Source organism: Leucoraja erinacea, chromosome 3 (genome assembly GCF_028641065.1).
Source record: "Leucoraja erinacea ecotype New England chromosome 3, Leri_hhj_1, whole genome shotgun sequence".
Classification (NCBI taxonomy): Eukaryota; Metazoa; Chordata; class Chondrichthyes; order Rajiformes; family Rajidae; genus Leucoraja; species Leucoraja erinaceus.
Window position 1 is genome coordinate 103,444,135 of NC_073379.1, and position 23,289 is coordinate 103,467,423.

General features: G+C 43.0%; 1 long non-coding RNA gene across 2 annotated transcripts in view; it reads left to right on the plus strand.

Moving 5' to 3' along the window:
• The first annotated feature begins 46 nt into the window (after positions 1 to 46).
• Positions 47 to 23,289, plus strand: part of LOC129695902 (uncharacterized) — a 68,123-nt gene continuing 44,880 nt past the window's right edge. Inside the window, exons 1-3 of one of the 2 annotated variants that reach the window (XR_008723249.1) lie at positions 47 to 281; positions 15,175 to 15,304; positions 21,713 to 22,487. This is a non-coding gene — a long non-coding RNA (uncharacterized LOC129695902). Of the gene's footprint in view, positions 282 to 15,174; positions 15,305 to 21,712; positions 22,488 to 23,289 lie in introns of those variants that run through there. The other variant, XR_008723250.1, reaches the window with a different exon arrangement.

Below are 23,289 nucleotides of genomic sequence, written 5' to 3' on the forward strand. Positions count from 1 at the left end.
CAAAGACCAAACCGAACCTTTAATCCACTGGAACTTGTACACTTAGCTGCTCATTTGAGAATAAATGCTTCACTTGTAGATCACTCGAACAGGCTAGAACAAAGACCATTTAACCAATTAATCAAAATTACAGGACACTCAAACTTTTTGACGTGCAACTTTAGGTTGCTTTTTAAACAACGGAAAAGAGTATAAATTTCCCATTGCAGTGCAAATACTAGAATGCTCTTTAAGCACACTTTAGCACTTTAGATCAATGAAACTTACCAATTGAAAATGTGGTAAGTGAATGAATTATTTATTATTAATGTCAGATGAGTGCATGCCCAGTAAATTCACTAAAGTAATGATTTTCAACGATAATTTTATGAATTTATGGGATATGGACATTCATTCATGCATCACAAGGCATCCATTATTACTCTGAGAAGGCAATAGTGAGCCTATAAGGTGAATTTCGAGATATTGGGTAAGAAAGTTATGGATTTTATTCAGGGAAAATTAATATCCTTCGACATGTGAATAATCTGGGGCGTTGAGAGAAACTTGCTGGTGATAGAGTTACCATCTTTATCGGGTTTTAGCCAGTCCAGTGCCATCTTCTTCGCTGCCATGTGCTGGGGCTACAGGGCTAAGGCTGCGGATGCCAACAGGATTAACAAACTCATCAGGAAGGCTGGCTCTGTCCTGGGGGTGGAGTTGGATTCATGGGATGTGGTCTTGGAGGGGGGGGGGGGGGGGGGGGGGGGGGGTTGAGGCTCCTCAAACTGTGGAGCATCCTGGAGAATACGGCTCAACCCCTCCATAACTCGCTGGTGAACCTGCGGAGCACCTTCAGCAACAGACTGGTTCCACCAAGATGCAGGACAGAACGTCACAGCAGATCCTTCTTCCCTGTGACTATCAAAATGTACAACTCCTTCCCCTTCTATCATGGGGTAGACTGAGACTGAGACTGACTCCCAACCCAACCCAACCCCCCCACCCCCCCAATCTGTACACATGCACAATCCTTTCCACTCATCACTTTAATTTTATGTTTCATGCATTTTGCGTTTTTGTGTTTTTATGACTGTTGGCAGATCAATTTCCCTCCTGGGAAAAATAAACTTCTATCGTAGCGTATCATATCATATCGAACTCTAGATTGTAAGATTTAGATTGTAAAACTCTTGCGGTTTTAGGAGGGTGATGCTGAAATAACTGAGGCAATTCTTTTTGGCACTTTGTGGAAGTTAAGTATTTGGTGACAATTAAGGTTTCTTTGTTCTGAATGGTGTTAAAAGACTTGTGTGTGTTTTTGGTGCTTTATTTATCCAAGCATTTCAATCACATTTTTCTTGTGCGCGGTTGATGGGGGACACCAAAAGCTGGAGTAACTCAGCGGGTCGGATAGCATCTCTGGAGAAAAGGAATAGGTGATGTTTTGGGTCAAGACTATTCTTCAGGCTGAGAGTCAGGGAGAGTCAGGGAAAAAGGGAAACAAGAGATGTAGACGGTGATACAGAGTGATATAGAACAAATGAATGAAAGATATGCAAAGAAGTAAGGTAATAATGCTGGAGAAACACAGCGGGTGAGGAAGCATCTATGGAGCGAAGGAATAGGTGATGTTTCGGGTCGAGAACAATGATAAAGGAAACAGGCCACTGTTAGCTGTGCTTGGTGAAAGCTATAACAGACAATGAAACTCAACAAGATGACTTTGAAGCTGGTATGACTTGGGTGGGGGAAGGATGGAGAGAGAGGGGATGCAAGGGTTACTTGAAGTTAGAGAAATAAATATTCATACCGTTGGGTTATAAGATGGAGGAAGGATGTGCTGGCACTGGAGAGGGTCCAGAGGAGGTTTACGAGAATGATCCCAGGAATGAGTGAGTTAACATATGATGAGTGTTTGTCGGCACTGGGTCTGTACCTGTTGGAGTTTAGAAGGATGAGGGAAGACCTTATTGAAACTTACCAAATAGTGAAAGGCCTGGATAGAGTGGATATGGAGTGGATGTTTCCACTAGTGGGAAAGTCTAAGACCAGAGGGCATATCCTCAGAATTAATGGACTTTCCTTTAGGAAGGAGATGAGGAGGAATATCTTATAGATACTTACAAAATTCTTAAGGGGTTGGACAGGCTCGATGCAGGAAGATTGTTCCCGATGTTGGGGAAGTCCAGGACAAGGGGTCACAGTCTGAGGATAGAGGGGAAATCCTTTAGGACCGAGATGAGAAAAACATTTTTCACACAGAGAGTGGTGAATCTCTGGAACTCTCTGCCACAGAAGGTAGTTGAGGCCAGTTCATTGCCTATATTTAAGAGGGAGTTAGATGTGGCCCTTATGGCTAAAGGGATCAGGGGGTATGGAGAGAAGGCAGGTACAGGATACTGAGTTGGATGGTTAGCCATGGTCATACTGAATGGCGGTGCAGGCTCGAAGGGCCGAATGGCCTACTCCTGCACCTATTTTCTATGTTTCTATGTTTCTATCTTTAGTCAGAGGGTGGTGAATCTGTGGAATTCATTGCCACAGAAGGCTCTGAGAGGCAAGTTAATGGCTATAGATCGATAGATTTCTGATAAGTATGGGTGTCAAGGGTTATGGGGAGAAGGCAGGAGAATAGGGTTAAGAGGGAAAGATAGATCAGCCATGATTGAATGACAGAGTTGAGTTGTTGGGCCGAATGGCCTAATTCTGCTCGTATTACTTATGAGGTTATGAGTCCTTCTATCAAATTGGTTCACTGTCTGCTGCACCAAAATATCACGATCTCCAATAGCCAAGTTGCAATTATGGAGGAGGCATTGCCTGAGGGCTTAAGGTCTGGCAGAGAAAGATGAACAACTGTTACAAGGTCCATGCAAGCCTGATTCAATGAGTCTGCATGAAACAGGAAATTAATTAATTTAGAATTTTGGTCTGAAATGTTTATTTTGCAGTGTGCCTTAATGTTTATAATGTGGTGACTAGATGCTTGGTGACTGAAAGAAGACATGGTTTGGACATTTTCCCAAATGGGGAATTTGAATCAGTGGTAACTTGTATCTAAGACTTTTTAAAAAGGAACTGCAGATGCTGGAAAATCGAAGGTACACAAAAATGCTGGAGAAACTCAGCGGGTGCAGCAGCATTTATGGAGCGAAGGAACTAGGCAACGTTTCGGGCCAAAACCCTTCTTCAGACTTGTATCTTCTGGGTTAGTCATGGTGGCACAGCGGTGGAGTTGCTGACTCATAGCCACATACAGCGCCAGAGACCCGGGTTCGATCCCGACTACGAGTGCTGTCTGTATGGAATTTGTACGTTCTCCCCGTGATCTGCGCGGGTTTTCTCCAAGATCGTCGGTTTCCTCCCACACTCCAAAGATGTACAGATTTGTAGGTTAATTGGCTTGATAAAATGTAAAATTGACCAGCGCTGAGTGATGCCCGACCTAGAGCTTCTCACCTACATCCTGATCCAGATCCAGTCTGGGTAGAAAATGGCTTTCCCAATTGTCTAATTCCACAACCCTCCTTCTCCCTCCTGGGCTGATGCCTTTTATCTGCTTGCCATTTAGCTGGTGACAATGTTGTGTGGACCAACAAAAACAGCCTTTTTGAGGAACATTGTAAGACTACTCTCAATAGTTATGGCAACACTAATAGACTGCTCTCAGAATTTTGTTACAGTTTGCCTTTAATTGTGTGAATGTCGCATTTGTATTGGAGTTAGCCCTGTCATCAGATCAGTTGCTACCGTAACATGCGGTAACCAACATTTGTCATGGAGGCTCAAACTGTTCAATGACTCAATGGTGCCTTTATTGTTACATGTGCGAAGTGCAAATGCACAGTGAAATTATTTTCTTACAAACAATGCAGTGGAGTATTGTCATACCTAAACACATCGCCAATTAGCAAATTGTACATAGAAACATAGAAACATAGAAAATAGGTGCAGGAGTTGGCCATTCGGTCCTTCGAGCCTGCACCGCCATTTAATATGATCATGGCTGATCATCCAACTCAGTATCCTGTACCTGCCTTCTCTCCATACCCCCTAATCCCTTTAGCCACAAGGGCCACAACTAACTCCCTCTTAAATATAGCCAATGAACTGGCCTCAACTACCTTCTGTGGCAGAGAATTCCAGAGATTCACCACTCTCTGTGTGAAAAATGTTTTTCTCACCTGTGTCCTAAAAGATTTCCCCTTTATCCTTAAACTGTGACCCCTTGCTCTGGACTTCCCCAACATCGGGAACAATCTTCCTGCATCTAGCCTGTCCAAACCCTTAAGAATTTTGTAAGTTTCTATTAGATCCCCCCTCAATCTTCTAAATTCTAGCGAGTACAAGCCGAGTCTATTCGAGTACAGAAATAATCTGCTGACCTCGCATGCAAAAGGCACTGTGTTTTCGGGCCATTTTCAAAGTCCAGTCTATAGTTCTCACGAGTGGTGCCCAAGCTGCTGCAGGCCTCCAGCTGCGCCTTCCGTGGACGTTCACAAACAAGGAAATGTCAGATGAATTGAACAGGTGCTTTGGATCCATCTTCACTAAAGGGCCTGTCCCACTTTCATGAGGTAATTCACAAATTCTCCTGAGTTTTCCCGATTCAAACGCGCAGAATGTTCGTAATGAGTCCGTAGGAGTTCATAGATATATCGTAGCAGCTCGTTATTCCAGCCATGGGTACTCGTGGCATCAGGTAAGTCGGGACGTTTTTTCCAGCCCAATAAAAAATGTCCACGGGTAAACAAATGGTCGGGATGACAGAAATAAGTCGTGAAAGTGGGACAGGCCCTTAAGGAGGACACAAACAATCTTCCTGATGTACTAGTGGCCAGAGGATCTGGGGTGACAGAGGAACTGAAGGAAATCCACATTAGGCAGGAAATGGTGTTGGGTAGACTGATGGGATCGAAGGCTGATAAATCCTCAGGGCCTGATGGTCTGCATCCCAAGGATACTTAAGGAAGTGGCTCTAGAAATTGTGAATGCATTGGTGATAATTTCCAATGTTCTACAGATTCAGGATCAGTTCCTGTGGATTGGAGGGTAGCTAATGTTATCCCACTTTTTAAGAAAGGCGGACAAGAGAAAACAGGAAATTATAGACCAGTTAGCCTGACATCGGTGGTGGGGAAGATGCTGGAGTCAATTATAAAAGATGAAATAACGGCCTCATTTGGATAGCAGTAACAGGATTAGTCCGAGTCAGCATGGATTTACGAAAGGGAAATCATGCTTGACTAATCTTCTGGAATTTTTTGCAGATGTAACTAGGAAAATTGACAAGGGAGAGCCAATGGATGTAGAGTGTCTAGACTTTCAGAAAGCATTTGATAAGGTCCCACATAGGAGATTAGTGGGCAAAATTAGGGCACATGGTATTGGGGGTAGAATGCTGACATGGATAGACAATTGGTTGGCAGACAGGAAACAAAGAGTAGGGATTAACGGGTCCCTTTCAGGATGGCAGGCAGTGCCTAGTGGGGTACCGCAAGTGCTGGGACCGCAGCTATTTACAATATACATCAATGATTCAGATGAAGGGATTCAAAGTAACATCAGCAAATTTGCAGATAACCCAAAGTTGGGTGGCAGTGTGAAATGTGAGGAGGATGCTATGAGAATGCAGGGTGACTTGGACAGGTTGGGTGAGTGGGCAGATGCATGGCAAAACCAATTTAATGTGGATAAATGTGAGGTTATCCACTTTAGTAGCAAAAACAGGAAGGCAGATTATCATCTAAATGGTGCCAAGTTGGGAAAAGAAGAAGTCCAATGGGATCTGGGTGTCCTTGTTTATCGTTCAATGAAAGTAAGCATGCAGGTACAGCAGGCAGTGAAGAAAGCGAATGGCATGTTGGCCTTCATAACAAGAGGAATTGAGTATAGGGGCAAAGAGGTCCTTCTACAGTTGTATAGGGCCCTAGTGAGACCACACCTGGAGTATTGTGTGCAGTTATGCTCCTCTAATTTGAGGAAGGACATTCTTGCTATTGAGGGAGTGCAGCGTAGCTTCACAAGGTTAATTCGCGGGATGGCGGAACTGTCATATGCTGAGAGAATGGAGCGGCTGGGCTTGTATACTCTGGAATTCAGAAGGATGAGAGGGCATCTTATTGAAAACATGTAAGGGTTTGGACACGTTAGAGGCAGGAAACATGTTCCCGATTTTGGGGGAGTCCAGAACCAGGGGCCACAGTTTAAGAATAAAGGGTAAGCCATTTAGAACGGAGATGAGGAAACACTTTTTAACACAGAGAGTTGTGAGTCTGTGGAATTCTCTGCCTCAGAAGGTGGTGGAGGCCGGTTCTCTGGATACTTTAAAGGGAGAGCTAGATAGGGGTCTTAAAGATAGTGGAGGCAGGGGGATATGGGGAGAAGGCAGGAACGGGGTACTGATTGGGGATGACCAGCCATGATCACATTGAATGGCAGTGCTGGCTCGAAGGACCAAATGGCCTACTGCTGCACCTATTGTTTATTGTCTACTGTCTATTGTTTTGTTTGACCCATGAACCGACATCCTCACCCCTCCCAGCCATCAGCGCGATTCAGCCACGCAAGGCTTGGAACTGGTACCATGCACTACGACTGCATAAAGGCCCTGTAGCTATAGCTGGAAGGCTGGTCACTGTCCTGCATGACTCTCCAACTATGGCTGTGTACTCAGGAAATGGAATGGAATACTTTATTGTCACATGTGATTAGGCACAGTGAAATTCGTTGCTGCGTTCCCAATGTATACAAACAGCAGCCATCTACAGCACTGACAAAGTTACAAAGCACTCCGGCACCTCCTTTTGTTCACTCCCCCCCCCACAGTGGATCCCCCCATGCATGCTCCCCATTGTCCTTTGTTCTCCCACCCTCTCCAATTATCCATTGTTCTTCCTCTTCCCTGTCAGGGCATTCCCGCCACGCCGGGACCTCCATTGTTCTTCCCCCCACATGGTGGTCCTCAATGCTCTCATCGACCGTCGAACTTCGACCGTGGGTCGGCCTGTGAGATAACGCCGCCATCGCGAGGCTTCACCACCGCTCAGTACTCTCCCCTGAAGATGCCCCACTTCACGCCTCAGTCGGCCATGCCGCCGAGCCGGACTCTGACCCGCGAGGCCCCAGCCAGGCCCCGACCCAGGATTCCACGTGAAGAAACGACCACGGCACCTCAATAAGGGTCTCTGGCCGTGTTCCCAGTCTCAGCCCGTCGGGAAGCCTCTCAGTCTGTCGGGAAGCTCCCCGAGGGAATAGGTTTGCCTCCGGTCTATGGCAACATTGCTATGCAGTCCCTAGAATTCCATGTTGTGTGGACCACCTGTAATTCTCACTGAGATGTGAGATTGCTCTCAAGCAAGAGAGAAATAAATCAATGTGCAGGAAGGAACTGCAGGTGTTGGTTTAAACCAATAATAGACACTGTAAAGAAGAGTCATGAACACGTTGTGTCTTTACTACTTTTTATTAATATCACATAACCGTTGATGCCCTAGCTGTACGTGGTCTGGCACCGGAGCTAGAGAGAGATCAATGGGTGGGGAGGTTGCAATTATACTTCTGATATGGGGAGGTGGTTAGTAGTGGTGAGGTCACTATATTAAAGGCACATGCACATGATCTACAGACACAAAAAGCAGGAGTAACCGCGGGACAGGCAGCATCTTTGGAGAGAAGGAATGGGTGGCGTTTTGGATCGAGACACTCCTGTCAAAAGAAATGAATCCAGCTTCAGTTGAATATTGAGCCTTATTGACTTCTCCCACACATCAGTAGAAGAAATGTGCCTGTCATAATTAATACAACTGTGATCTTTTAAACAGCGTTATGATAAATCTGGTAATGTCTGCAGCTCCATTGTGATGCATAAAAAAAAATACTTGTCATGGCCATTCTAATGGCAGCTCTAATGGACAGGTTGAGTGAGTGGGCAGATGCATGGCAGAGGCAGTTTAATGTGAATAAATATGAGGTTATCCACTTTGGTGGCAAAAACAGGAAGGCAGATTATTATCCGAATGGTGTCACGTTGGGAAAAGGGAAAGTAGAACGGGATCTGGGGGTCCTTGTTCATCAGTCACTGAAAGTAAGCATGCAGGTACAGCAGGCAGTGAAGAAAGCGAATAGTAAGATTAAACGTGAACTTACCAGTTTGAAGTTTGATCTGTATTTTATGAGGAGTTACAATGAAGGATTACGTGAAGACCCCGTCCAGCACGCATGCGCGACATACTTCAAAGCAGCGGTATGAAATCACTGAAAACAACACAGTAATTGAAATAAACATAGTGTAGATAAGGAGAACTAAGTTACCAGTTGATCTCTATAATTGAGGGTGGAAGCGGAGGGCACGTAATCCCTCATCGTAACTCCTCATAAAATACTGATCAAACTTCAAACTGGTAAGTTCTCGTTTAATCTTACTATTTTACTTCGGAGTCACATGAGTGACTACGTGAAGATTTTAAAGCTCTGTGATTTCAAACTGTGTAACAGTCTATACTTCACTCGCTGCCGATGTCATCCAAGGATGGAAGTATATTATTGTGATCAAACATGAATCTGTTTGTAAAACAACAATGGTATTATTTGAAAATAATAACAAAGAAATTAATGCTCCCCCGGGCTTAAATTATATATTTTTTGCAGCGTCTAAAATTCTCTCTGCAAGTGAAACAGGTTTTATAATGGCTTGTTGTAGAATGTTTGAAAAGTTCTTTCCATGGACCACCCCGCTGTTACCAGGGTAGGTCCAATGGCAGATCCATATTGTTTAGCCCCCAACGTGGATGCTGCTCTGGTGGAGCGAGATGTGTAAATATCAGTATCCACTCCAGCAGCTCCCAATACCTGCTTGAGCCATCTAGAGATGGTTTGACTCGGTACCCTGACCCAGTGGCTTTTTTGTGGCTGACCCATTGTGCTTTTTGTCTCCCTCGGGACTGGACCCTTATGCTGAGACTAAGCCATCAGCATGGCCGTATACAGGGTAGCTGTTTCAGAGTAAAGGATCTGGCTGGTGGCCATCCCTAGGTATGTCAGGACACGCTGACATCCCAGATCTAGGTATATCTAGGTCTAGGGTTTTTTGAATAGAAGGTACCTCTCATTAATTTGGCCACCAGTGGACAAGACCCTATGGTGTGTTTCCCTTGGTGCCTGTCTTAGATAGGCTGACAGTGCACTTCTAGCGCATTTGATAGTGCTATAGTTCAGACCTTCATCTTGGTGAAGGTTGGCCAGGAACTCTGGTACATAGATATGGTGGTTGATTAGTAGGTTGTTTCTGTTCTTGAGCAGTATGTTCCCATTTTCGTATACTGGAGAGATAGTGTTTCTTGTTGGAAGTCGGTGAGATGTTGTTTTCGTGTCCATGGTCCTATTTGACAGTCCCAGGTTCATCAAAAAGTATTTTTGGAATCTGCAACCCAGTAAGCTTATTCTGTCATGGCATGGGTGACTTTCGCCTGATACAGGGTGGATCAGTAGATCTGGTCTGCTGGGAATGGTCATGGGTTTCAATGACCCTGTCAAGGACCACTGGGAACCATGGCTGTGTATGCGAGTTGGGTACTACCAAAAGTCCGAAGCAAAGTTCATCTGCATTTTGCGTAGTACCTGACTGATGAGGCAGAAAGGGAGGAAAAACATAGAGATTAGTTCCCCCCCCCAGTTCAGCGGAAATGTATCCATCGCCGCTGCCTCAAGGTCTGGTTCCCAAGTGACAAACATCGGTACGTGGTGATTCAGTCGGGATGCAAATAAATCGATATCTGGTGTTCCATATTGCTTTGTAATTTCAGCAAATACTTTGGGGTTTAACATGTCTGCCACAGTATTTAGCTTGCCTGGTAGGTAAGTTGCTGATAGCCAAATATGTTTGTCGACTCACCATTACCAGATTGTGTTGATCAATTTGTCACAAGATATCGATTTTATCCCGCCCGTGTGGTTAGTATAGGCCACCACTGTGAGATCGTCAAATTGTAAACGAACATGCAAAATGGTGCACTTTTGAACAATATGCTTTTAACCCATAGAATGTACCCAACATTTCCAACTAGGTTTTATGTGCAGTGTCTGTAGTAGTGATGACTCTAGATTAATCCATTTACCACCTGTTCTGGATATGGGTTATTGATAAATGATGGGACTGGAACTATGCCAAATGCTCTCTTTCCATCATTATAGGTCTGAAATAGGCAATTTCATGGTTCAGTCAAAGTGACCTGTATGTAGTTTAAAACGCTAGCACGTTTGCTCTACTGCAGAGGTCCAAGTTAAGGAGCTGATAATGTTGCTACTAATTCCCAATTACTCTTGCCACTTTGTCGAATGGTTGGTTGATTGTTAACCATTAATTTGTTACAGGTTTGTGCCAATTCTGCTGACTTTTCTTTTGGCAACGTTATAGACATGTGGACTGAGTTAATTGAATACCAGACAGTCCATAGTTGTGGATGGTGTCAACGTAGATTTATCTGGATGTATGAGAAAGCCCAAGGTTAAATACGTTTTTAGTAGCTAATGCTGCTGAATTAGCTAATTCCATGGTTTTGTCTATTGTCAAATATCATCGAGATATGCCATGACAATATGTTTCCTTAAGTGTCAGGGCTGGTTTAAATATCTTGCAAAACAATTTTGGCTCATGTTAGGCCATTAGTCTATAATTTGTACTGCCATAGTTACCTCATCCAGGTAAATTTTTAGGTATCTTCGATGATCTTTATAAATGGGTACTTCTCCCCCCTCCACATACACCTGGATCTCCTGCCATCAGGCAAGAGATATCGCAGCATCAAAGCCCGGACTACAAGACTGCTAAACAGCTTCCTGCCACAGGCTGTGAGGCTGCTAAACAGTCACTCTGATTCTGCGGCTTGGCATGGACACTTTAATAACTGGCACTGGCCACTCAAATCAGCTGCCCGGACATTTTTATGGTTGGTTTTACTGTATTTTAACGTTATTGTTTTACCTGTTTTTAACTATTTATACTGTTCCATCAGGGTCTGGATTGTTTTTAGTGTTATTATGTGTGAAATGTTTTAAATTTCATGTGCGATGCTCCGGTATTCCCTGAGAAACGTCTTTTCATTTTGCACTGTACAACTGTTGCTTGCAAGATGACAATAAAGGTTGATTGATTGATAGTATGCATCTTTTTACTCGATGCCTACCATAAAGTATCCTTAAGAATCCATTGTTTGGCAGTTTCAAATGTTTTCCATTAAAGTGTGTATACCTGACGAAAGTATTCAATGTGGTTAAGTCAATGATGGTGCGAAATTCACCATCTTTTTTGGTTTTAGTAAATTTAATATGAATTCCAAAAGTTCATATTTAGACTTTTTTATGACCCCTTTGTATGTAACTTTGTCTCCAGTTCAGCTTGTCCCTCATTTTTTCTTTTTCGTGAGGGGGTAAAACCCTTCTGGGGTGCATGCTGAACTGGTGGCAAGTTTTTCTTAAATTCAATTTTTATCCTTGAATACTTTTTGGTATATAACTACCAAGTGTGATAATTCTTTATGCTTCGACAAACAGGTGTAGCCCCCCCGTCCCCCCCCCTGTTAGCACAATCCCCTCACCTTCTATGTGATGGTGGGAACCAGACCCACCTATCTCCACTGTTGTTTGGTGGTGTGTTCATTTCTTTGGTTTCTGGTTCCTTGTCTTTCAGGGTGGTGCTGTTGGGGGGTGGCGCATTTTCCATGGGGCCCGCTCTGGGCCCTGTCCCAAAAGACTTGCGGGAATGGCATGCGGGCCCCGAGCTTTCACCAGTACCATGAAGTAGATGCCTACTGGTGGATGCATAGAGGTACTGCCGTCTGGATTTTGTGTGGTTTGCTCATTCCAGGTCCTGCCCTCCTGAGGCTGAATGTCTTGGATTCTTCGTCCAGATTTTAGGATTTGTTTGGTAATTTTGCCAAATAGCAGGATCTGTGGTTCTGAGGCCGGTGTTCTCACAGTCCTGCGAATTTTTGAGGTTGAGGGCAGGTTTTATGACCTCCTTCCAGAGGTTGCCAATCACATACTGTGTTGCACAGTAGCGTCAGGGTGCTTTGGCATGTCAACCCTGTCTCTGGAATGAGCATGTGAAGTGATAGCCGACGTCAGGGGTATCAACATTGCAATTTTAAGTTTTTGGGTTTAAATACCCTGTTCAATGTACCCCCTGTAATGGCAGGCACATTGAGCAAATGCAATTTTGGGGAGGCGTGATAAATCCAACGCCTCAATGACTACCTGTCTTGGAGAGGTTTGAAGGACAGGTAGTAAGCTGGCCGCCAGTTTAGGCTGAAACGGCCGTCTCGCTCGTGGTGTTGCCACGTAGCGGTTTCTCACACCCAGCAGCTCTTCCTGGTCCTGTACATCAAGCATACTCCCAATGTTGTTCAGCCAGTGACCCCTCTTCTTGACCAGCCCAGCCCTGGTCGCCAACGCTCCCCTCTGTTGAGGGAGATGCGATGGCCAGTGCTGTTAGTGCACTGGAGCGGGAGTGTTTGTGCTCCCTTGGCGAGCTTGCCCCATCCCCTGGAGCAAGTCTCGCTGGAGTTTTTGCTCCATGAGCCTTTTCATAAGGCTTGAAACGGTCACCTTTAGCCGCTCTCGGACGGTATTCTGCCATGCCGGGCTCTTCTGAGTGAACCGGCCAGTCCGACTTCCATGTGCCTTACATCCAGCCCGCTGCGGTTGGTCGCCAACGTTACCTTGAGCTATGCTAGCGGCGCTGGACTCGGCTCGGAATGCTGTCCGTGACTGTGGACCTTAGCGTTGTGCGGTCCAGGTGCGGCCAGTGGCCCCCCACTGCTGGAACCCTCCTGGTCCGTAGCAGCCTGACGGGAACGACCTTCCTTGGTGTTTTCTGTGCTCTGTTCCTATTTAAAATAAAACAGAACAGGGTTTCGAAAACACCATGTCCTCAGAGTACGATTTGCTTACCTGAAGGTCTGTTTTCAAATTGTTGCGGGAGAGCTCGTACTCCCGTCCGTCGCTGTGCACTGCGTGAGACGCTATGTCGTGCATGCATGCTGGATGGGGTCTTGACGCAGTCACTCACATGACTCCGAAGTAAAATAGCATGTTGGCCTTCATAACGAGGAGTTGAGTATAGGAGCAAAGAGGTCCTTCTGCAGTTGAACAGATCCCTAGTGGAGTATTGTGTGTAGTTTTGGTCTCCAAATTTGAGGAAGGACATTCTTGCTATTGAGGGAGTGCAGCGTAGATTCACAAGGTTAAATCCAGGGATGGCGGGACTGTCATATGTTGATAGAATGGAGCAGCCGGGCTTGTGTACTCTGGAATTTAGAAGGATGAGAGGGCCCTTATTGAAACATATAAGATTATGAAGGGTTTGGACACGCTAGAGGTAGGAAACTTGTTCTTGATGTTGTGGGAGTCTAGAACCAGGGGCCACATTTTAAGATTAAGGGGTTCGCCATTTAGAACGGAGATGAGGAAAAACATTTTAACACAGAGAGTTGTGAATTGTGGAATTCTCTGCCTCAGAAGGCAGTGGAGGCCGGTTCTCCGGATACTTTCAAGAGAGAGCTTGATAGGGCTCTTAAAGATGGCAGAGTCAGGGGATATGGGGAGAAGGCAGGAACGGGGTACTGATTAGGGATGATCAGCCATGAGCACATTGAATGGCGGTGCTGGCTCAAAGGGCCGAATGGCCTGCTCCTGCACCTATTGTCTATTGTCTATTGTCACACACACAGTTCACATTTTACCACAGCCAGAAATAAATTAAGCAGTTACTGACTGGTCCCTTAAAAATAGTTCTAACGGTGTTGGAGTTGAAAGAATGGGAGTGTTCTTTCTGTTGCAGACTTGGAGGCTAAATGAGGTTAAAAGCAGAGTTTACCTGGAGCTCCACAGTTTTCCTTCTAGCATGAAAAGAGGATCTCAAGGTGATTACAACTCTGGTTTGCACAACCTACAAGTGCTGGTTTAAACCAAAGGTAGACACAAAATGCTGGACTAACTCAGCGGGATAGGCAGCATCTCTGGAGAGAAGGAATGGGTGACATTTAGGGTCGAGACCCTTCTTCAGATTGCGATCTGAAGAAGGGTCTCAAGTCGAAACGTCACCCATTCCTTCTCTCCAGATATGCTGCCTATCCTGCTGAGTTTCGCGAGAATTTTGTGTCTATTTCTGCAGGATGTTTGCAACATGTTTATTAATTGCTTCACCAAAAAGGTATTCTCCATTGCCCACAAATGTTGTGCATGTTTTAGCCACCAATGTGGATCTCTAATGGAAATCCCTTTGTTGCGATATGATTGTTATCTTGGAAATGTGCCTGTCATAATTTATACAACTAAGATCCTATATACAGTCCATCGAGTCCGTGCCAGCTCTGGTCAAGACCAGTCCATGCACTCTTCATAACACCACAACCTGCCTCCACTTCTACCCTTACCCCGACCACTCCCTACCAAAAGATGTGTCTTCCTTATCACTCCTAACACTCCTAGCACTTCTTTATCACTCCTAAAAACTCTCTGGAACTCACTGCCACAGAGGGTAGTCGAGGCCAGTTCATTGGCTATATTTAAGAGGGAGTTAGATGTGGCCCTTGTGGCTAAGGGGATCAGAGGGTATGGAGAGAAGGCAGGTACGGGATACTGAGTTGGATGATCAGCCATTATCATATTGAATGGCGGTGCAGGCTCGAAGGGCCGAATGGCCTACTCCTGCACCTAATTTCTATGTTTCTATGTTTCTATGTTTCTATTCCTTTGTCCATCACTTTCATCGCACAGTTTTTTCATCAACATAGCAGTTTTATCACTATTTTATCAACTTTTGAAAGACACTTGGACAGGCGAGGGGAGGAGAGGTATGTCAGTTTGTGGAGGCTGTTTTAATACTTTGAGGGCGCGCGCGGGCTGACCAGGCCTTAGACTTTGAATAATGGTGTCAAAAATGGCGGTGCCTGCATGTGTAATATAGGCAAAATAAATTTTACTGTGCTGTTGTGTATGTGACAAAAAATGCACCATTGAACCATATAGCACTGAAATGATAAATCTGGTAATATTACTTGAGGATCTTGACAACATTTTTCATTCAGTTCCTTCAAAAGCTTATCAAAGACAAATTACATTTCTCGAGTTCATTGTTCCTTTTCAGGACGTATAACAATAAAACACCCTTAACTCTCTTTACTTGATTTGCAGCATTTACTTACTAGATCAATGTGAAAAAAAGATGAAACTTTTCTTGGCTCCATGAGACACATCTTGAGACAAACATTGGATACTGCTGGAACATTACTAGCTGGTTAAAAGATGCCATCTAAGTAAGTAAGTAAGTACGTTTATTGGCCAAGTATTCACATACAAGGAATTGCCTTTGTGCTCCGCCACAAGTAACAACATGACATACAGTGACAGTTAGGAATGACTCAGAAAACACTAAACATTAATAATAATAAAACATTAATGATGAAACACCATTGATCACGCATGTGAACCAACTAAATACCAGATCAAAGGGAGGCTACAGATTTTTGGCTGTTGAGTAGAGCAACTACTCGTGGATAAAAACTGTTTTTATGTCTGGCTGTGGCAGCTTTGACAGTCCGGAGTCGCCTTCCAGAGGGAAGTGATTCAAAGAGTTTGTGGCCAGGGTGAAAGGGGTCAGAGATGATCTTGCCCGCTCGCTTCCTGGCCCTTGCAGTGTACAGTTCATCAAAGGAGGGAAGGTTGCAGCCAATAATCTTCTCTGCTGATCGGACGATTCGCTGCAGCCTCCAGGTGTCGTGCTTGGTGGCTGAGCCAAACCAGACCATGATGGAAAAGGTGAGAACAGACTCTACGATGGCCGTGTAGAATTGGACCATCATTGCCTGTGGCAGATTGTGCTTCCTCTGCTGCCATAGGAAGTACATCCGCTGTTGTGCCTTTTTAACTGTGGTGTCGATAGTAGCCCCCCACTTAAGGTCCTTGGAGATGATGGTTCCCATGATCTGGTTAGTTAGTCCATGTAATCCCCTGACCCCAGATAGACACAAAAAGTTGGAGTAACTCAACGGGCCAAGCAGCATCTCTGGAGAGAAGGAATGGGTGATGTTGCAGGTCGAGACCCTTCTTCAGACCCGAAACATCACCTTACCTCCAGAGATGCTGTCTAACACACTGAGTTACTCCAGCTTTTTGTGTCTATCTTTGCTTTAAACCAGCATCTGCAGTTCCTTCTTGCACACTAACCCCCTGACCCCCCTGACTAATTGCATAATGAATGCATGTAAAATAAAATAAAATAGATTACATGATGTCGGAATGCAGGTTCATGTTTATAAATTCAGAATTAAGGGAATGACTTCAGAATTAAGGGACAGAAGTTTAGGGGTAATATGAGGGGGAACTTTACGCAGAGAGTGGTTGCGGTGTGGAATGAGCCCCCAGTGGAAGTGGTGGAGGCAGGTTAATTGGTATCATTTAAAAATAAATTGGATAGGCATATGGATGAGAAGGGAATGGAGGGTTATGGTATGAGTGCAGGCAGGTGGGACTAAGGGGAAAAAAAAATGTTCGGCACGGAATTGTAGGGCCGAGATGGCCTGTTTCCGTGCTGTAATTGTTATATGGTTATATGGTTAATTCATAAGTTAGGCCATTTGGCCTATCAAGTCTATTCGGCTATTCAATCATGGCTGATCTATCTTTTCCTCTCAACCCGAATCTTCTGCCTTCTCCCCATAATTCCTGACACTCTTACTAATCAAGAATCTATCAATCTCTGCCTTAAAAATATCCATTGATTTAGCCTGCACAGTTGTCTGTGGCAATGAATTCACCATCTTCACCAGGTTCAGCATTTAGAAGAATGTGTTGCTGGGCTATATTAATTAATTACAAATTGTATGAGTAAAGTCATACCTTGTGTAAATAAGTAATTTCCACAATCTGAAGAATCAAGATCAAAACAAACAATTCTCATTCCAGCCCCAGCAATCACTTCCCCTCCCCACTCCCCCCACCCCCATTGACAACTTTGTTCCAACATCTTTCAAGTCTCCCACAACCAGACAAAAAATAAATAAATAAATAAATAAACAAACAAATAGACAAACAAACAAATAAAAAATAAATAAATAAATGAATAAATGATTAAATGTATAAATGTATAAATAAATACATAAATAAACAAACAAACAAACAGATAGATAGATAGATAGATAGATAGATAGATAGATAGATAGATAGATAGATAGATAGATAGATAGATAAATGAATGGATAAATAAATAAATAGATAAACAGATAAATAAATAAATAAATAAATGGATAAATAGATAAATAAATAAATAAATAAATGAATAAATAAATAAATAAATAAATAAATAAATAGATAAATACATTGGATAGTTATATGGACAGGAAAGGAATGGAAGGTTATGGTCTGAGTGCAGGTAGATGGGACTAGGGGAGAATACGTGTTCGGCACGGACTAGAAGGGTCGAGATGGCCTGTTTCCATGCTGTAATTGTTATATGGTTATATGGTTATATGGTAGTCATTGACCTTGCCTTTGCCTCCTCCCCCAGCAACTGATTCTAAATCCAAACCCTCCAAATTCCTGCACCATTGGCTTTGCCTGGTACTCAATGGCACAATCCCTTCTTGACACTGCCTATATCTCTAATCCTCCCAGCCTTGACTCTCTCAAATGCAATGAATGTCCCATGACCCATGATACATGGCCACACTCTGTCCCTCGACTAGCTTTGAAATATTGGAAAGTGTTTTGTGTCTTGGGAGTTGGTGAGCATTCAAATAATGCTACAAAAATAAATCTCCATCATCCATACACTAATGATTTAAGGTACACAAAATTGCTGGAGAAACTCAGCGGGTGCAGCAGCATCTATGGAGCGAAGGAAATAGGCGACGTTTCGGGCCGAAACCCTTCTTCAGACTGAAGTCTGAAGTCTGAAGAAGGGTTTCGGCCCTGAAACGTCGCCTATTTCCTTCGCTCCATAGATGCTGCTGCACCCGCTGAGTTTCTCCAGCAATTTTGTGTACCTTCGATTTTCCAGCATCTGCAGTTCCTTCTTGAACACTAATGATTTAACATGCCCTTTGAGATGTGGAGCCATTTCTAGGCCGCAGTTTATATAAAGTTACTTTGTGACATAGTTGCTTTGATGTAGTTGTTAATGGGGGGCTTTATGAGCACACTGTTGACAGGTACTGTAACATAAAAAGCAGGTGATAATAGGCCATTGAAAGCATTTGTATTCCCTTTGGCTTAGTTGTCTCTGGAAACTTCAAACACCTTTCACATTTCCTTTCACTGAAGAGGTCTCTGGTGTAAAGGCTGACATTTTACCTTTAGTTACCTGACCATGCAGAGAGATTCTGATTGAATCCAGATGTTATTCACCACTTCACAATTTTGCAAATTATTTTCCAAAGACTACTTCTTTAACTCAGACACGAGAACATATGCAAGTGCTCTTACCTTCTCATTTCCCTTCTCTCCAATGGGAATTATGCCCATAATCACCCCTCCCCCGACTAGTTTGGATGGAATAAAAAATTCACTATATTCACGATCATGGACTAGATGATACATATTGCACCATTATACTGTACCACTCTTGCTCTAACATGTTGAATGTGTAAATAAAATAATCTGCATGTTTTTATAGCATATTTATTATTGCCTAAATCCATTATCTGTGAAATAGCTAGCACAGTATTAACTTAAAATTACTGTAACCTGCAGTTAAAAGAATAGTTGAATTTCATATTTGTTAGTGATGTAAAACAGATGTTAAAAGATCAGCAACGCCACCACAGTTTACCTTATCTTCCACTTCAGCATAACTTGGCCCCACAGTGTTGTTTAACCAACACAAGTACTTTGATCTCGGTGCAGTTGTAGTGTCCTTGCATGATTTCCAAAATATTGCTTGTGATTAAGTTTTATTTATGTTTGGCAATATAGTTGCTAATTTATCTTACCCACACAATCAAGTTTCTTGTTCAAGAAGGAACTGCAGATGCTGGAGAATCGAAGGTAGACAAAATTGCTGCCGCACCCGCTGAGTTTCTCCAATCAAGTTTTTTCGTGGATACCTTTTTAATGGGATTTCATAGAAACATAGAAACATAGAAACATAGAAATTAGGTGCAGGAGTAGGCCATTCGGCCCTTCGAGCCTTCACCGCCATTCAATATGATCATGGCTGATCATCCAACTCAGTATCCCGTACCTGCCTTCTCTCCATACCCCCTGATCCCCTTAGCCACAAGGGCCACATCTAACTCCCTCTTAAATATAGCCAATGAACTGGCCTCAACTACCCTCTGTGGCAACACTCAACACTCAACTTCACAGAACATCCTTTTACAACAGTCGCACATAAATGTGTATCTAAATTTAATTCTGAACAGGTCTGATTTCAAGAGCTACCGATATTTCGCTTTAGCAACTGTCACTCCGTATAACTCAATCTGAAGAGTATTTAAACAGATATTGATATCCTTTTACAGTTATTGTCACTCAGCTAAAGCCATTGACAATACCTAACTCATTTTAAAGAGTATTTTAACAGGTATTGACATTCTGTTTAGGTATTGACACTTCACCTTATCTACTCCAATATATTTGTAAAGCTCCTGGCACTTTGCAATTGATGATTGTTTGCACTTTATGTTAATTGACACCTATTTTATTCAGTAACTGTTCCGAAGTCTATGATAGAACCAAACAATAAATACAATAATTTGGAATTGATGGGTTAGACTTACATTGCTGCACAATTTTTAATGCCAGCCCATGAATATGTAGGCAAGCAGGCTGAAGGATAATCAAGTGAAACTGCAAAATATATCTTCATTTATTTCTCATACATTGAAAGCTACTCAATGTTTGATTCACGGGAAAGTAAATGGTGCATTTTTTTTGCATGGATAATGTTTTCAGGAAAATAGTTGAATTGCAGACAACAGAGAAAAGATGTGATTGTTGTAACACCAAACCGTAAAATATAGCACCTTTATTATTGTGACAAACTGCCTTTTCCCCTCCATCTCCCTCATACTGCCATTTCTATCGAACTGACATAATTTCTTTGTCAATGGTGTAATCCATTCACATCTACCTGTACTTTGTTGGTTACATAAGGAGAATTCACCCACTTGTCAACTCAACAGTGCATGCATTCCATTTGAGTGTAAAATGGCCTTTAACAATAAAAGATTGTGAACCTATTTTATCTTGGATTTCCACATGTTTTATAACCCATCCGGTTTTATGATAGAAATTGTAATGGCAAAGCAAATCACTTGTTAGTTTGAGAACCAACATGTATAGAGGGGATTATAGTGTGATAGTATTGTGCATTCAACATAAAATAAGAAATAATTTAATATCAGGAGTGCAGGAGTGGGCCATTTGCCCAGAATGAAGAAGGGTCTCGACCCAAAACTTCACCTATTCCAGGGAGACAAAAGTGCTGGGGAAACTTAGCAGGTGCGGCAGCATCTATGGAGTGAAGGAAATAGGCAACGTTTCGGGCCAAAACCCATCTTCAGACTGATCCAGGGTGGGGGGGGGGAGGAAAGGAAGAGGAGGAGCCAGAGAGCTAGGGGTAGCTGGGAAGGGGAGGAAAGGGATTACTCCAGGGATGCTGCCTGACCCGCTGAGTTACTCCAGCTTTTGGTCTGTCTTCGGTTTAAACCAGAATCTGCAGTTCCTTCCTATTGTTAGCTACCATGGGTTGAAAAATTGATCCAACTAAGTTGTTATTACTATTGATGTATTATTGTCACATTAACCAAGTTATAATGAAAAATTGTTTATGATCTAGTCAAATCATACTTTACATGAGTATGGTAGACACAAAATGCTGGAGTAACTCAGCGCGTAAGGCAGCATCTCTAAATGGGCGACGTTTTGGGTCGAGACCCTTCTTCAGACAAGCATCCACAGCTCTTTCTTACACTATACATGAGTAGGATCCAGGCCACAGTACACAGGTGACATAAAGATTAAAACAAATACCCGAGTGTAGAATACAGTGTCACAGCATTATAGCATTATAATTATAGAGGAAGTGGAAAAAAACATCATTAGCATTTGAGATGTCCTGAATCACGCAATCTGATCTCCATCGAGGACTCCCGAGATATTACACCAATGCTAGGGAACTGGCAAGATTATGGTTGCCTTGAAGATTAAATTTGATTACTAAATGAAGAGAAATGTTTTAGAAGGAATGGAGAAAAGAAGGCAGAATGCAGCAATGAGCAACTTTTCCAAAGATCCACAAAAGATATGATGCCTCAAAATTGTATTTCATAACTGAAAAATGTTGTGGCTTCTGTTCCTTGTTATGAGGCTCTAATTTGAAACATGATATATGTATTTCACACTTTGGGATTGCCGAACAACAAATGAGAGAAGTTGCCAAATGTGTTAGTCCAACCTTTAATTTCCAACTCTCACTTCTATTATTTCAGTTTCTGGCATTATCTGGATTTGCCACTCAACTAAATCAGTAAACCATTGATCAGTACTGATTAAAATACTAAATTAGGTTTTACTTTTCTTTTTGTCCTTGAAATCATTTACGTTACTCTTGGCAAAACTAAACCTTACGTCTTTTTTTTCGTGCATTTATCATCCAATACACAAGTGCAGACTGATAGGATCCAGAGTATGGATTAGCCAATTAATACCATGCATTCTTCCTGCAGAGCAGTGCATACAATGTCAAGGAACATCAGACCACAAGGGATTACAAGTCAACATCGGACAATTAACAACACATGAAAAGAAAACAATGGCAATAATTGGCTTTCAAATAAAGCCTCACATTTGTCGCTGGACACGTGGGAGCTTTTTCCACTTTGTGAAAAGATTGCAAATCATTTTAACATTTTCTGGTATCGTCACCAGTTAACAGATTCCACACACGAGATTCACAAGAGGTTGGATTAAAATAGAAGGTTGCTGAAACAGAACTTCATGTTTTCTAGCAGCCATTTACATCTTTGGTCCCAGTTCCTCCAATGACATGCAAAAGAAGAGATAGAATACGGCTGAGGAAAACTTGCACTCTGACAGGATGACAAGCCAAATAAATAGTTGCAATAAATCATTGGAATAGTTTACATGGAACTTGCAACTGCAATTCTTTGTAGCAATTTGATGCCACAGACAGTCTTGTTGGACCAGTACAGAAGATAATTACGAGTCCACCACACTTATCAAAATTGTGCTGAAGTGTCATCAGAGATTATTGTTTAGGTTGGACAGTGGGATGTGAACACCTCTGTCTTCTACCCCTCAGTTTTACCAAGTGTTACTTCGGCTGCAAAATGGGATTTCCATTGTAACGTTAATTTATTGCCAAGTGCAGGCTTGGCGATTGCTTCGCCCAAACACCTCCGCACAGTTCGCATTAACCAACCTGATCTCCCGGTGGCTCAGCACTTCAACTCCCCCTCCCATTGCGAATCCGACGTTTCTGTCCTGGGCCTCCTCCATGGCCAGAGTGAGTCCCACCACAAATTGGAGGAACAGCACCTCATATTTTGCTTTGGTAGTTTACACCCCAGCGGTATGAACATTGACTTATTCAATTTCAGGTAGTCCTTGCTTTCTCCCTCCTTCCACTCCCCTTCCTAGTTCCCCCACAGCCCACTGTCTCCGCCTCTTCCTTTCTTCTTCCCACTCCCCCTCCCCACCCCCACGTCAGTCTGAAGAAGGGTCTCGACCTGAAATGTTACCTTTTCCTTCACTCCATAGATGCTGCCTCACCCGCTGAGTTTCTCCAGCATTTTTGTCCAACCTCTATCTGCACTTTTTTTTTGCTTATAATTAAACAATGTCCTTTCACATGGTGAATGGTTTGTGACAATATTTTACATCGAGGATCATTTTTTCAAGGATAGGTGGTGAACTCTCTTAACTTTACAATATGCATGCAGGTGAATTGTTAGCCCAATTGGTTCTTCAATGTGTCCGGAAGTAGAGAAGATTTTATGCTTGAGCTTCCTATAGAATGGAATATTGAATACATCAGCTTTACCATCAGTTATTTTCCTCACTCACTTGCACACCTCCCATCCAGAGCTTTTGCAGCCATCAATCTTACAAACAGTATTCTCTTTCCTTTTTTCTTCAGCAATCCCACATTGTATCTACAAATATTACTTGATTCATAAATGTTTAGTATAACACCGTTGATTCTTTTGTGTAAGCTTTTGATTTACAAATCTGTTTTTCACAATCAAGACCAGAATTCTCTACCACTAGGAAGATAGGAATAGATTG